Genomic DNA, 15,838 nt, shown 5'->3' with positions numbered 1-15,838 from the left:
TCCTTAATGTATGATAAGCATTGATAAATTATTGCCGATTAATCACTGGTTAATCACGTATGCGAGTCCAATACGATACTCATTCAGTCGTATTTACCAAGCTTTTATGTGTGCAGAGCACTGTACTAAGCACTTGGAAGGTACAATACAGCAATAAAGAGAGACGATCCCTGCCCAAAACGGGCTTACAGTCTAGAGGGGAGTTTGCCGTCCAGTGTATTTAGTTTATTCATTAATCATTTTTATTATTGTTTATTAATCTAATGTCATTTGTTTAGTATGCAGGATTACATGCCATTATTATGCTATTTGTTCTTTGTTTATTGTTAATAAATGCTCAGCCGTGGATTCATAATCATAAACATTATCATTCGTCTTCATTAGCACAGCTTAGAGACAAGGCCCAGCCATGGTCAGACCCCCTGAGGGGTGGAAAGGGAAGTCTAACAAAGGGGTCTTTACAAATTCCCAGCGAGTTTAGTGATGTGAGGGCTAGGCTGGACTCGGCTGAGAGCTAATACATGCTTGTTAGGGAATCTGTTCCCAGAAATCGGGAGAGCAGCTGGAAAAGCTGGAAAAGCATGAAAAAAGGTCTTATGGTCTGAGGTCTTTAGTATCTTCGGGGCCCTCCTCCTGTCTCAGATCTAGCCAGCCGGTGACCAAATGGAGAGTGAGGGGAGGTGGTACATATACATATACATATATATATATATATATATATATATACACTGAATGAAAGACAATTTCATTCTCCCTGTCCATCCACCATGCTACCTCTCTGGAGAAGAAGCACCCCAGTGTGGGGAGAAGTCCACCACCAAGAGACTAGGGTGAAGGGCCAGAAACTGAAAAGAGCTTGGCCTAGTGGATAGAGCACGGACCTGGAAGTCAGAAGGACCTGGGTTCTAGTCCCGGTTCCACCACCTGTCTGCTGTGTGATCTCAGGCAAGTCACTTCACTTCTCTGTGCCTCATTACCTCAGCTGTAGCAGGAGGATTAAGACTGTGAGCCCCAGGCGGGACATAAGCTGTGTCCAACTTGAGGAAGTTATATCTACCCCAGCGCTTAGTACAGTGGCTGGCTCATAGTAAGTGCTTAACAAATACCATTTTAAGAAAGTGGAGGTAGTGCTTGGCACATAATGATAATGATAATGTTGGTATTTGTTAATGAATTGTACATCGTCTTGATTCTATTTAGTTGCCATTGTTTTTACGAGATGTTCTTCCCCTTGACGCTGTTTAGTGCCATTGTTCTTGTCTGTCCGTCTCCCCCGATTAGACTGTAAGCCCGTCAAACGGCAGGGACTGTCTCTATCTGTTGCCGACTTGTTCATCCCAAGCGCTTAGTACAGTGCTCTGCACATAGTAAGCGCTCAATAAATACTATTGAATGAATGAATGAATGAATGTTAAGCGCTTCCTATGTGCAGAGCACTGTTCTAAGCGCTGGGGTAGATACAGGGTAATCAGGTTGCCCCACGTGATGCTCATAGTTAATCCCCATTTTACAGATGAGGTAACTGAGGCACAGAGAAGTTAAGTGACTTGCCCACAGTCACACAGCTGACAAGCGGCAGAGCCACAATTCGAACCCATGACCTCTGACTCCCAAGCCCGGGCTCTTTCCACTGAGCCACGCTGCTTCTCTGTAAGTGCTTAACAAATATCATCATCATTATTATTATTAACTATTGAACTTGGCCTTAGGGAAGGAGGCCCGGGCCACCACAGGGCCAAGAATCTGATTGAAAGCAAGGGCGTGGATGAAAGGACGGTGAAACTGATAATAAGAGAATGATGACCTCTCCATTGTCAAAGATGATGAGGCTGATAATGAGGGGGATGCTCAATGAATAAATCCATCAATGATATTTCTTGAGCGCTTATTGGGTCCAGAGCACTGGACTAAACGCTTGGGAGAGAACAGTACAACAGAATTGATAGACGCGTTTCCTGCACACAACGAGTTACCAATCTGAGATAACAGCTTATTGACATACCTTTCTCCCCACCTCACTCCATGGTCAAGCTGGCCATCAGGACTTTGTCCAGATCTTTGCTAATAATAATAATAATGATGGCATATGTTATGCACTTACTGTGTACCAGGCACTGTACTAAGCACTGGTGTGGATACAAGCAAACCAGGTTGGATACAGTCCCTATCCCACAGGGGGTTCATAGTCTCAACCCCCATTTCCAGATGAGAGAACTACGGCCCAGAGAAAGTGACTTGCTCAGGGTCAGACAGCAGACAAGTGGAGAAGCCGGGATTAGAACCCATGACCTTCTGACTCCCTGGCCCAGGCTCTAGCCACTCTGCCATGCGGCTTCTCTGTTCATTTCCAAAAAAACAAGCCTCCCAGAGAGAATCATTTATAAGCATTTGATGCCAAAATGTGACTTTCTCCTTGGGTTCCAACACAAAAGCCCCTTTTTCCACATCCTCTCCACCCCTCCCCGCCAACGATTTCCCCTCCCCCATCAGATCTATAATTAAAATATTAAAAGGGAAATTCTCCAGAAAAGACAATTACTGAACCCACCCACACCCCCTGCCTCCTCCCACACTGCATGAAGACTTAGAAAAATTCCCATTAGAACAATTACTATTTTGGAGGTTTTTTTATAAAGTAGCTCCACAGACCAGCGTTGCATATGCCAGATAACAATCTCCCAGAAGAAGGATGGAGGGGGTAGGACTGGCATAATAAATCCAGTGTCAAGTCGCCAAATTCCTCACATTCTTTGACTTCCCATTATGTGTCAAATGTCAGGATTCTTGCAGCCGTAACGCAAGCAAGAAGCAGAGCGGAACGCAGCCCTCCCAGGGAATCGGAAAAGCTCGGGCTCAAATCTTGTGGCTTCCTAAGGAACTCGAAATCCTTCTTGCCGGCAGCCTCACAAGGGAGTTTCGGGGCAGTCGGGAGTCCGGTATGGAACCAGGCCTGGGGCATCGGGCTTCCCTTGCGTCTTCTGTTTCTGATCTTTTATTTCCTTCTGGCTTAGGTTCCCCAACCCCAGATTTAAAAAAAAAAACACCTTTATGTTTCCAGGCTGTGGTCCAGATTCCAAGGTGTTTGGAGAATTTTCCGCCCACCAGAGCTCAGGATATCCCTCTCCAGCCAACCCCATTTTGGCTAGGAAAGTCAGCCAGTTCCGGGCAAAGCCAGGCCATAGATGGACCTGGGGTAGCCTTGGTTTCAGGCTAAGGGCAGCATCTGGCTGGTGTCCATGCGGAGACAAGGCCAAGTGAGGGAACGACAGATCTTTTCTGATCTCTTGCATGTCCAAGATTCATTCAATAGTATTTCAATAGTATTTATTGAGCGCTTACTATGTGCAGAGCACTGTACTAAGCGCTTGGAATGAACAAGTCGGCAACAGATAGAGACAGTCCCTGCCTTTTGACGGGCTCACGGTCTAATCGGGGGAGACGGACGGACGAGAACAATGCCCCCTCCACAGCTGAGTGTCATCAAATATCAAGCAAAAACTCCCCAGATTCCATCTCAAAGCTCTTCACCACGTCAACCCGCCTAACCTTCCTACTGTTTTCACCTGCATCTCCACAACTCATGCTCTTCATTTCTCCCATACGTTTTTTTCTATGGTACTTGTTAAGCGCTCACTATGTGTCAAGCACTGTTCCAAACGCTGAGGTAGATACAAGTTAATCGGGTTGGACACAGTCCCCGTCCCCACGTGAGGCTCGCAGTCTAAGTAGGAGGGAATAGGATTTAATCCCCATTTTACAGGTGGAATTTAGGCCCAGAGAAGTGAAGTAATGTAACCAAGGTCACACAGCAGACAAGTTGTGGAGCCGAAATTAGAACTCAGGTCCTCTGACTGAGGCCACAGTGCTTCTCACTCTCTTTCTAACTGAACTTCGCTCTTACCTCTCCCATGTTACCCCTCTCACTCATTTGTTCATTCATTCAATCGTATTTACTGAGCACTTACTGAGCACTGTATTAAGAACAACATATAGGCACATTCTCTGCCCACAATGAGCTTACAGTCTGGGGGGAAGACAGACATTAATACAAATAAATAAAATGACAGATATGTACTTAAGTGCCGTGGAGCAGGGAGGGGGGGAGAACAAAGGGAGCAAGTCAGGCACAGAAGGGAGTGGGAGAAGAGGGAAGGAGGGGCGTAGTCCAGGAGGGCCTAATGAAGGAGATGTGCGTTTAATAAGGCTTTGAAGGGGGGAGAGTAATTTTCTGTCAGATTTGATGAGGGAGGGCATTCCAAGCCAGAGGTGGGACGTGGACAAAGGGTCGGTGGCGAGATAGACGATATATTGTTATATCGTATTCTCCCAAGCATGCTCGGCATGCAGTAAGCGCTCAATAAATATGATTGATTGTTTGATTGACATAAGCACTCATTAAATGCCATTCCTCGATTGCTTGATTGATCTCTAACTTTTCCCCTTCTATATGTGGGCTATCCAAAAATATGACACAGTTTTCTAAGTGCCAGTTAAAGGAAATGGCTCTTTATCAACCAATCCATAAATCAACTGTATTTATTAAGTCCTTATTGTATGCAAAGCACTGTCCTAAGCACTTGGGAGAGTACAATAGAGTTTGCAGACACCAACCCTGCCCTGGAGGAGTTTATAACCTAGAGAAGGTTTCAGAGGTGAAAATAAAATAAAGGTGGGGAAGCAAATCAAGCACAAAAATTCGTACATAAGCTGGGGAGGAGTTAGGGGATAAGGACCCAGTGCAAAGGTGACTCAATACTGGAAAAAAGATGAGAAAGTGAGAGATGAATCAGGGAAGGATTCCTAGAAGAAATGTGATTTTAGTAGAGCTTTGAAGATGGAAAGCACAGAAGTCTGCTAAATATGAAAAGAGAGGGAGTTCCAAGCAGGAGAGAAGGCATGTCCAAGAGGTCAAAGGGGAGAGAGAGGAGAGAGGGGTACAGTGAGTAGATTGGCTTTAGTGGAGTCAAGCATGTGAGCTGGATTGTAAGAAGAGAGGAATCAGATAGGTAGGGGGAGAGAGCTGTTTGAGTGGCTTCAAGTCAGTAGTGCAAAAAGGTGGTGGACAACCACACTGGATGCTTTTAAGAAGCGGGAAGTAATACAGAACATCACAGAATTAGGGCAAGGGAGCCTTTTGTGGAAATTACAAAGCAGGGCAGTGATGTATTTACGACTCAGGGGGCCAAAGGGAAGGTCCGTCACTTCGATTTTGCCTCTAGAAAACAGAGAAAGAGCAGGGGAGAAGATGGAAACAATTCGTCCCTCTCTGCATAGCAACTTGTCTCAGATCCCGCAGTCATTTAAATCACAGGCCTCAGGCTGACCTTTCGAGTTAATGATGGATATAAATCTCTGCTCCTTGCTGCTCTGTCCCCCCACTCTCCTTAGGAATTGAAATGTGATGAAACCCTCTTTCCATGGACTCGTTGGAGGCTGGAAGTTGAGGCTGGTTCTTCGCGCCCGACTATGGCAGGACAGGAAAATGATAGTGTGGTAGCCACTGGATCCTCTGTCAATATCAGTTATCAGCCTGCTTTGTGTAACCTTGGGCAAGTCACCTAACTTCTCCGTGCCTCAATTTCCCTATCTGAAAAATGGAGAGTCAGTACTTGTCCTCTGTCTGCTTCAGATAGAGACTTCCCTGTGTGATAGGAGGTTTGTGGGTTTTTTTGGCAGGGGGGTGGTGGGGAGGAGGTTACGGTGTTTTCACTCAGTTGTATTTATTGAGCTCTTACTGTGTGCAAAGCACTGTACTAAGAGTTTGGGAGAGTTCAATATAACGATTTGTTTGTATCCACCCCAGTGCTTAGTATAGTGCCTGGCACCTAGTAAGCACTTAACAAACGTTATTATTAATATTATTATTCTCCGGGCCTCAATTCCCTCATCTGTAAAATAGGGATTAAGACTGTGAGCCCTATATGGGATGTCCAACCTGGTTATCTTGTATCTATCCTGGTGTTTAGAACAGTGCCTGGCACATAGTAAGCGCTTAACAAATATTATTATTAAGCAAGACTCATGATCGGTTCCATTCAGAAGCTTATAATTTGATAGGGTGGACAACTGAGTGGGGAAACAGCATGGTCTAGTGGATAGAGCACAGGCCTGGGAGATAGAAGGACTCGAGTTCTAATCCCAGGTCTACCACTTCTCTGCTGTGCAACCTCGGGCAAGTCACTTCACTTCTCTGAACCTCAGTTACCTCACCTGCAAAATGTGACTGTGAGCCCCATATGGTACATGGACTGTGTCCAGCCGGATTAATTTGTATCTAACCCAGCACTTAGAATAGTGCCTTGTACTTACTAAGTGCTTAACAAATATGATTTAAAAAAGAGAGATCAAAATGATTAACAAAAACTAAGAGCAGGAAGAGGAACCGGGAACAGGAAATAGTAAAAATGTAACAGAATGAAAGAGCTAAATAACCGATTTTACAAATAGATATACCAATAAAAATAGACTCAGGTATATAAGTACTGATGATAAGAATCAAATACACAAAGTGCAAGGAAAGGGCTGAGTTGATGTACTGGGGTGTCGTGAATTAATGGGGGAAGGTTTGTCAGAGAAGACCTCGATAACGGTCTCTAAGGATGAGGAGACCCGTGGTCTGGTGAATTTTGGTGAGAGGAAGTTCTCCACCAGGTGAACAGTGAGAGGGAAGAGTTGGAGGTGAGAAAATTAAGAGTGAGGCACAGTAAAGCAGGGCAGGGTTAGTAAAAATCGACTCATACTAGAATCAGACAATGGATCGAAGGTATTTATTGAGCCTTTACTGCGTGCAGCACACTGTAGTAAGCGCTTGGGAGAGTAAAATCAATCATATTTACTGAGCGCTTACTGTGTGCAGAGCTTGGCACGAATCACCCTACTAAGTGCTTGAGAGAATACAATAGAAGCAGCATGTCCTAGTGGATAAAACCCGGGCGTGGGAGTCAGAAGGACCTGTGCTCTAACCATGGCTCTGCCACTGGTCTGCTGGATCACTTTGGCCAATACAGTAAAACAATATAGCAGCCACATTCCCTGCCCACAGTGATCTTACAGCCTAGAGAGGACAATATAATAGAGTTTGTAGGCATATTCTCTGCCTGCAAGGAGCTTATAGTCTAGAGAGGGAGGAAGACATTAAAATAAATTACAGATTTGAGCATATGTGCTATGGGGTTGATGGTGGAGTGAGTCGCTAGTGCTTAAAGGGAACATACAGATCCAAGTGTGTAAATGACGCAGAGGGTGAGGGAGAAGAGAAAATGAAGGTTTAGTTAGGGAAAGCCCTTAGTAAGAGATGTGATTTTAATAAGGTTTTTAAATGGGGAGAGTGGTGGTCTGTCGTATATGAAGGGAGAGGGAGTTCCAGGCCAGCGGGAGGATGTTGGCGAGGGTTGGGACAGATGATAGGCAAGATCGAGGTTGGCATCAGATGAATGAAGCGTGTGGGCTGGTTTGCGGTCCGAGATCAGTGAGGTGAGGTAACAGGGAGAGTTACCTGCTTGAGTGTTTTAAAACGGATGGTAAGGAGTTTCTGTTTGACTTGGAGGTGGATGGGCAACCCCTGGAGATTTGTGAGAAGTGAGAAGATGTGGACTGAATGGTTCTTTAGAAGACTGATTTGGAGAGCAGAGTGAAGCGTGGACTGGAACAGGGAGAGATAGGAGGCAGGTAGGTCAGTGAGGAGGGATAGGATAAGTACCTGGATCAGCATAGTAGCAGTCTGGAAGGAGAGCAAAGGGGGTATTTTAGAGTTGTCGTCAAGGTAGAACCAACAGATTTGGTGGCAAATTGAATCGTGGGTAGATGAGTAGAGATGAGATGAGTAGAGAATAATTCCAAGGTTACAGGCTTGCGTGACAGGGAGGATAGCGGTGTTGTCTACATTAATGGGAAAGAAGAGTCGGGGGACAGGGTTTGGGTAGGAAGATGAGGAATTATGTTTTGGACATGTTTAGTTTCAAGTCTTGGGGGGACATCCAAGTAGAGATGTCCTGAAGGAAGGAGGAAATGCGAGACTGAAGAGAAAGGAGAGAGATCAGGGCTGGAGATATAGATTTGGGAATCATAATAATATAATAATGTTGGCATTTGTTAAGTGCTTACTATGTGCAGAGCACTGTTCTAAGCGCTGGGGGAGATACAGGGTAATCAGGTTGTCCCATGTGAGGTTCAGTTAATCCCCATTTTACAGATGAGGTAACTGAGGCACAGAGAAGTTAAGTGACTTGCCCACAGTCACACAGCTGACAAGTGGCAGAGCCGGGAGTCGAACCCATGACCTCTGACTCCCAAGCCCGGACTCTTTCCACTGAGCCACGCTGCTTCCCATGTACATCATCCATGTAGAGTTGGTAGCTGAAGCCCTGGGAATGAATGAGTTCTCCAAGGGAGTGGGCGAGTGGGCGAGTCAAAAAGGCAAAAGTGAAAATAAAACTGGGCACTGCAAACAACAAACAAATCAGCAAGATAGAAGCCCATTTTTGTGTGTGACTCTGTCAGAACTATAGGTCCTGAAATGAGTCTTTTTAGACACTGTCAATCCCATTTGAGCACGTGCGTGTGTATAATAATAATTATAATGTTGGTATTTGTTAAGCGCTTACTATGTGCTGAGCACTGTTCTAAGCGCTGGGGTAGACATAGGGGAATCAGGTTGTCCCACGTTGGGCTCACAGTCTTAATCCTCATTTTACAGATGAGGGAACTGAGGCACAGAGAAGTTAAGTGACTTGCCCACAGTCACACAGCCAAGCGGCAGAGCTGGGATTCGAACTCATGAGCCCGGACTCCAAAGCCCGTGCTCTTTCCACTGAGTCACGTATGTGTGCGTGTATGCAAGGGTGCCCTGTCTTCCCCATTAATAATAATAATAATAATTTGGTACTTGTTTAAACACTTGCTATGTGCCAAGCACTATTCTAATCACTGGAGTAGATACAAGTGAATCAGGGTGGACACAATCCCTGTCCCACATTGGGTTTACACTCTTAATCCCCATTTATCACAGATGAGGGAACTGAGGCACAGAAGGTAAGTGACTTGCCCAAGGTCACACAACAGATGAGTGGTGGAGCCGGGATTAGAACCCATGACCTTCTGACTCCCAGGCCTTGCTCTATCAACTACACCATGCAGGGTGGCAGCCCCAAAAGGGCAGTGACCGTATCTCCTCCTCCCTTTGTCCCTCCCCCAGTGCCCAGCACAAGGTGTGTGTGTGCATTTGTGTGTTCTGTCTCCCCCATCAGACTGGCAGTTCCTCCCACCTCTTGTCCCTTCCCGAGTGCCCAGGTGCGTGTTTGTGTGAGAGTGTATGTGTTCCATCTCTCAATCAGTCAATCAATCAATCGTATTTATTGAGCCCTTACTGTGTGCAGAGCGCTATACTAAGCCCTTGGGGGAGTACAATATAACAAGGTAACAGTCACATTTCCTGCTCACAACAAGCTTACAGTCTAGGGGGGAGACAGACATTAACATAAATTAATAAACTACAGAGAGGTACATAAATGCCTTGGGGCAGGGGACAGGGTGAAAAGGAGCAAATCCCCCATCAGCCCCACCCCCATTCTTCCCAATCAATCAACCAATCAGTGATATTTTTTGAGCTCTGACTTTGTGCAGAGTTCTGTACTAAATGCAGTGTAATAAAACATGCTCCCTGTGGATGGAAAGAATATAGCCGAAAGGCTCCGTGGATTCTTTGGTTTAAAGATTCCCACATCCGAGTTGTTTCTGGCAACAGACTGGCTGCAATTTTGAGAAGTGCTGTGGTTTGGTGGATAGAGCACAGGCCTGGGAGTCAGAAGGACCTGGGTTCTAATCCCAGCTCTGCCACTTCATTCATTCAATAGTATTTATTGAGCTCTTACTGTGTGCAGAGCACTGTACTGAGCGCTTGGAATGTACAAATCGGTAACAGATAGAGACAGTCCCTGCCCTTTGACAGGCTTACAGTCTAATTGACTTGTCTGCTGCATGACCTAGGGCAGTCACCTCACTTCTCTAGGCCTTACTTACCTCATCTGTAAACTGGGGATTAAGACCGTGAGCCCCATGTGGGAAATGGATTGTGTCCAACCTGATTAGTTTGTATCTACCCCAGCACTTAGTACGATGCCTGGCACATGAGTTTCACAAATCCCACTGAAAAATAAATAAACATCGTGATTCACCAGTTGCCACAATGTGAGAAGAAACGTGGCTTGATAATCAAGATGGGTGGCTTCCATCAGAAACAAAACTAGCTCCAAGCAATCAGTCATTCAATCAATCAATCGTATTTATTGAGCGCTTACTGTGTGCAGAGCACTGTACTAAGCGCTTGGGAGAGTACAATACATCAAAGTTGGTAGTAACATTCCCTGCCCATAGCGAGCTTACAGTCTAGAGGTAGGAAATAGATTTCCATTTTGCAGACGGAGAACCAAGGGCAGGGTTAAATAGCCACTGTGCCCAACAGAGAAATGTAGATAGATGGATCTCTGCAGTTTGCAGGGCTAGGGCTCCTTTGGTATAACCTCAAAATGATTTGACCGAGTCAGGGATTCCAAATGAACACTCCAGGGGATAGTGCTGCCATTGGCTAGCGGTGTGACCTTGGGTAAGTCATTTGACCTATCTGGGCCTCAGTTCCTTCAGCTATAAATGCAGATGAATCAATCAGTGGTGATTATTGAGCACTTAATGTGTGGTGAGCACTGCACTAAGCAATTGGGAGAGTTCCCATCAGTTCCCCAGGCCTCCTCAGATGAAAATAGAGGGGGACTCTCACCCACTGGCAGCACCCGTTTAAAAGGGGAGCAGGGGATACATCAGGTGGTAGCTCAGAAAGGGGGACACGCATGGTAGGGAAGGGGAAGCTGCCTGAGCCCTCCTAAGAGACTGAGAGACACATGGGGCTGAGGGCGAGCTCAACATGGGGCAGAGGGTGAGTTCAGCAAGGGGCAGTGGGCAAGCTCAGTGTGGGGCAGAGGTCACGTTCAGGCGTGATGTCCCTAAAATCTCCCCTACTCCTCCCCAGTCCCTTCCCCCTCTTGCCCTTTCTTCAACTCTCCCATCCTTCCCAGAAGTATCTCAAGAGGAGATCTCCTGCCTTCTCTCAGAATCTACCCCTTCCACCTGCTCTTCCAACCCCATCCCCTCACACCTTATCAAAACACTTCTCCCTTCCATTCTTCCTTCTCTAATCATCTTCAACTGTTTGCTCTCCAATGGCTTCTTCCTCACTGCTTTCAAATATAGCCGTGTCTCCCCTACCCTAAAAAAATCCTCCCTTCTTTCCACGGCTCCCTCTGGTTATCACCTCATTTCCCCCGTACCGTTCCTCTCCAAACTCTTGGAGCGAGTTGCCTAAACCCACCGTCTCCATTTCCTCTCCTCCTACTGTCTCCTTGACCAGCTCCAATCTGGCTTCCGGCCCCTTCACTCCACAGAAACCGCCCTCTCAAAGGTCACCAGTGACCTCCTTCTTGCCAAATCCAACCGTCGCTACACCATCCTCATCCTCCTCATCCTCTCAGCTGCCTTTACACTCTCAACCATCCCCCCGACTCCTGGAAACATTATCCAATCTCAGCTTCACTGACACAGTCCTCTCCTGGTTCTCCTCCTATCTCTCTGGCTGCTCATTCTCAGTCTCTTCCACGGACTCCTCCTCTGCCTCCCACCCCCTAACCGTGGGGGTCCCTCAAGATTCAGTTTTGGGTTCCCTTCTATTCTCCATTTACACTCACTCCCTTGGAGAACTCATTCGCTCCCATGGCTTCAAACTACCACCTCTATGCAGATGATTCCCAAATCTACATCTCCAGCCCTGATCTCTCTACATCTCTGCAGTTTCATATTTCCTCCTGCCTTCAAGACATCTCTTACGTGGATGTCCCACCATCACCTTAAACTTAATGTGTCTAAAACAGAACTTCTTCTCTTCTCCCCTGTCCTTCCCTTGCCTTTCCCATCACTATAGATGGCAACACCATCCTTTCTGTCTCACAAGCCCATAATCTTGGCATTATCCTTGACTCCTCTTTCAACCCACATATTCAATCCAACCCTAAATTCTGCCAGTTTGACCTTCACAACATCACTCAAATCCACCTTCTTCTCTCCATCCAAACTGCTAGCACATTAATCCAATCATTTATCCTGTCCTGTGTTTCTTCCCACTCCAGTCCATACTTCACTCTGCTGCCCAGATCATTTTTCTACAGAAGAGTTCAGGCCATGTTTCCCCTCTCCTCAAGAAACTCCAGTGGTTGCCCATCTATCTCTGCATCCAAAAGAAACGTCTCACCATTGGCTTAAAAGCAGAAAATCACCTCACTTCCTCCTACCTCACCTTGCTACTCTCCTACTCCAACCCAGCCTGCACACTTTGCTCCTCTAAAACTAACCTTCTCACTGTACCTCAATCTCATCTATCTCACCACTGACCTCTCGCCCACATTCTGCTTCTGGCCTGGAACCCTCCCCCTCTTCATATCCAACAATTACTTTCCCCCACTTCAAAGCCTTATTGAAAGTAAATTTCCTCCAAGAGGGCTTCCCTAACTCTCTTTCTCTTCCACTCCCTTCTGTGTCACCCTGACTTGCTCCCTTTTTTCATCTCCCCTCCCAGCCACATAGCACTTATGTACACATCTGTAATTTATTTATGTGAATGTCCATCTCCCCCTGTAGACTGTAAGCTCGTTGTCGGGAGGGAATGTGTGTTATATTGTTCTCTCCCTAGTGCTTAGTACAGTGAACTGCACATAGTAAGCACTCTGTAAATTGACTGACAATATAGGGCAGGGGGTGAGCTCAATATAGAGATAGAGAGCAGAGGATAAGCTCAGTGTGGGACAGAGGGCAAACTCAGTGTGGGGCAGAGGTCAAGCTCAGCGTGAGGAGCAGGGTGAGTTCAGGGAGAGGCAGTTGGTGAATTCAGCGTGGGGTGGAGGGTGTAGAAGGGGCTCCTCCCTCAATGCAAGAGGAAGGGCTCTGCCTCAGTTATCCAACCCCACCCTTGCCCACTGGGCAGGGCCCGTGGCAGGCTGGCATCGCCTCCCCTGGCGGAGTGCCTGGGAGTCATGGGGCGGAGGTGGAAGATGCTGCCCCAGCCTGGACAGGTGGGACGTTGTGACCGACGTGCTCATGACTGAGACACTCCCCAGGCCTGGCCCCAGCCCCAGCCTCAGGATGGGGGTGGGGAGGACCAGTTACAAGGTATAATGAGAGGTCCCAAACCGGTTCCCTCTGATCTGGGGACCCCATTCTCCCCTACTTTGCCACGAACAAACCCTGCCCTACCAAAGCCTCCAAACTGGTCATTTGGACTTTATTTCCCCACTGGGTCTTGTGCCTTTCCAGTCAGTTTTGGAGCCCCTAAAATGAAGAGCGGGGTCCTGCGAGACCCCGTGGGGAATGGTACGGGGTAGCAACCCTCCTGCCCACATGCACGGATCCCAAATCCCCGGCTGCTACCGACCCCGTGCCAGGCCCCTGCCACCCGCCCAGCCGAGCATCCAGACTCAGACCATCTTGGGTGAAAGGAAGAGCCGCTGGGAAATCACCAACTCAACCACCCCATCAGAAATCTCCTAATCGCTTGCTACCACCATCCTCTGCCCGGATAGATTGCGTCCCCACAGTCTATCCATCAATCAGTGGAATTTATTGAGCGCTTACTCTGTGCAGAGCACTATACTAAGTACTCTGCTCCCACATCCCACAACCGACAGGTCCAGAAGTTACTCGGGAGAAACCAAGATCCCTCTGCCCCCAATCCCAGAATTGTGATCCTTCAAGCCTTCAAAAGGCATGGGCAACGTCTTTACAGTGCTCTAGACTGTAAGCTCATGGTGGGCAGGGAATGTGCCTGTTTATTGTTGTATCATACTCTCCTGAGCACTTAGTACAGTGGTCTGGACACAGTAAACACTCAATAAATACAATAGAATGAATCAAATATGACTGTATAAGATAACCTAGACAGTTAGCTCTCTGTGAGCAGAGAACATGTCTACCAACTCTTTTGGATTGTCCTCTCCCAAGGATTTGCTACAGTGCTCAGTACACACTAAGTGCTCAATAAATACCACTGATTGATTAATGCTATTACTCTATACGTACACACACACACCTGTCTACATAGCATATGTAGCTATAGATATGTAGGAAGAGATCCAGTACTGAATCTGAAGTCTCCCTTCATGTAGGTTATAGGAATTACAAGCAGCAAGATTAATAAGGCATCTGAAATCCTGGATTAAAACCACAGACTTGCCCTAATAATCACTGTGGTATTTTTTTCATACACTTGCTATGTATCAGGCACTGTTCTAAGGGCTGGAGTGGATACAAGTAAATTAGGTTGGACACAGTCCCTGTCCCATGTGGGGCTCAGTCTCAATCCCCATTTTACAGATCAAGTAAATGAGGTACAGAGAAATGAAGTGACTTGCCCAAGGTGTCACAGAAACCAAGTGAAAGAGCCAGGATTAGGACCCATGTCCTTCTGAGTCCCAGGCCGGTGCTCTATCCACTGTGCCATGCTGCTTCGTTAATCTACCACTTATCCTTTAATTTAGTCTGGACTTTCCAAATCCCCCAAATCCTGCTAGATTCCACTTTGCTGTTCTTCCAGGAGGCCAGGGCTGGGCCTTGGAGCTGCCTCTCAGAGTTATAGCTGGAGTCCACTGTTTTCAGTTAGGAGGCCAGGGCAAAGAGATATGGAAAGCCCAGACTTTTTTTTTTTAATAGCATTTTTTACCCGCTTATTCTGTATTAAACCCTGTACTAGATACAAGCTAATCAGGCTGGATACAGTCTATGTCACAGATGGGGCTCACAGTCTTAATCCCCATTTTACAGATGAAGGAACTGAGGCATAGAGAAATGAAGTGATTTGCCCAAGGTCACACAGAAGAGTGGTGGATCCAGGATTAGAACCCAGGTCGATTATTTTTATTACCATTGTTATTATTATTATTATTATACTTAAGTGCTTACTATGTGCCAAGCACTGTTCTAAAACCTGGGATAGATACAAATTAATCAGGTTGGACACAGTTCCTGTCTCACACTGGGCTCACAGTCTCAATCAGGATTTTACAGATGATGGTGCTATTTGCTAAGCGCTTACTATGAGCCAAGTACTGTTCTAAGTGCTGGGGTAGATATAAGATAATCAGGTTGTCCCACATGGGGGCTCACTGTCTTAATCTCCATTTCCCAGGTGAGGTAACTGAGGCCCAAAGAAGCGAAGTGAAATGCCCACGGTCACACAGCAGACAAGTGGCAGAGCCAAGACTAAAGCCCACGTCCTTCTGACTCCCGGTCCCATGCTCTATCCACTAAGCCACACTGCATTTTTAACCCTTAGCCCCAATTCCATCCTCCACTGTCATCAGCTGGCCGGCCCTTCCAAGACTTGGCAGGTCGTGTGAACAACCATCCCGAGGGGAGGGTCTGCAGGCTGAGGCACCCGCGGCTCAGATTTGGAAAGCTGGTGGTCCGGCTGGCAACCCATACTGCGCTTCCCCAGACAAACGTTGGAGCGCTGAGGTCCCGATGACCCCTTTCAGTCCCCAAATTCCTCCCGCGCCTCTGGCCTTGCCCTGGTGACTTAGGGTGAAAATGATGGCGGGTCAGAGGTGTAGACACTCACGCTCTGAGAATGTTTTAGAGTCCAGCCTAGAGGACCAGCCAGGCGCCGAAGAGGATCAGAGAGGCACACGGGGCTAACAATTATCTATCGTTATATTAGACTCTCCCAAGTGCTTAGTACCGAGCTCTGCACGCAGTAAGCACTTGATAAATGCCACTGACTGACTGAACAGGAGAGATGGCTCAAGTC

The 15,838-nt window shown here is 46.9% G+C and overlaps 1 protein-coding gene across 1 annotated transcript in view; it reads right to left on the bottom strand.

Annotated features, from left to right (window-relative positions):
* LOC103170075 (meteorin-like protein) overlaps nt 1-15,838 on the bottom strand; it is a 91,169-nt gene that overhangs the window by 52,649 nt on the left and 22,682 nt on the right. The window lies entirely within an intron of this gene.

The sequence above is a fragment of the Ornithorhynchus anatinus genome, chromosome 15 (genome assembly GCF_004115215.2).
Source record: "Ornithorhynchus anatinus isolate Pmale09 chromosome 15, mOrnAna1.pri.v4, whole genome shotgun sequence".
Lineage (NCBI taxonomy): Eukaryota > Metazoa > Chordata > Mammalia > Monotremata > Ornithorhynchidae > Ornithorhynchus > Ornithorhynchus anatinus.
The sequence above is the reverse complement of the archived record's forward strand: the minus strand, read 5'-3'. Positions and strand labels throughout refer to the sequence as shown.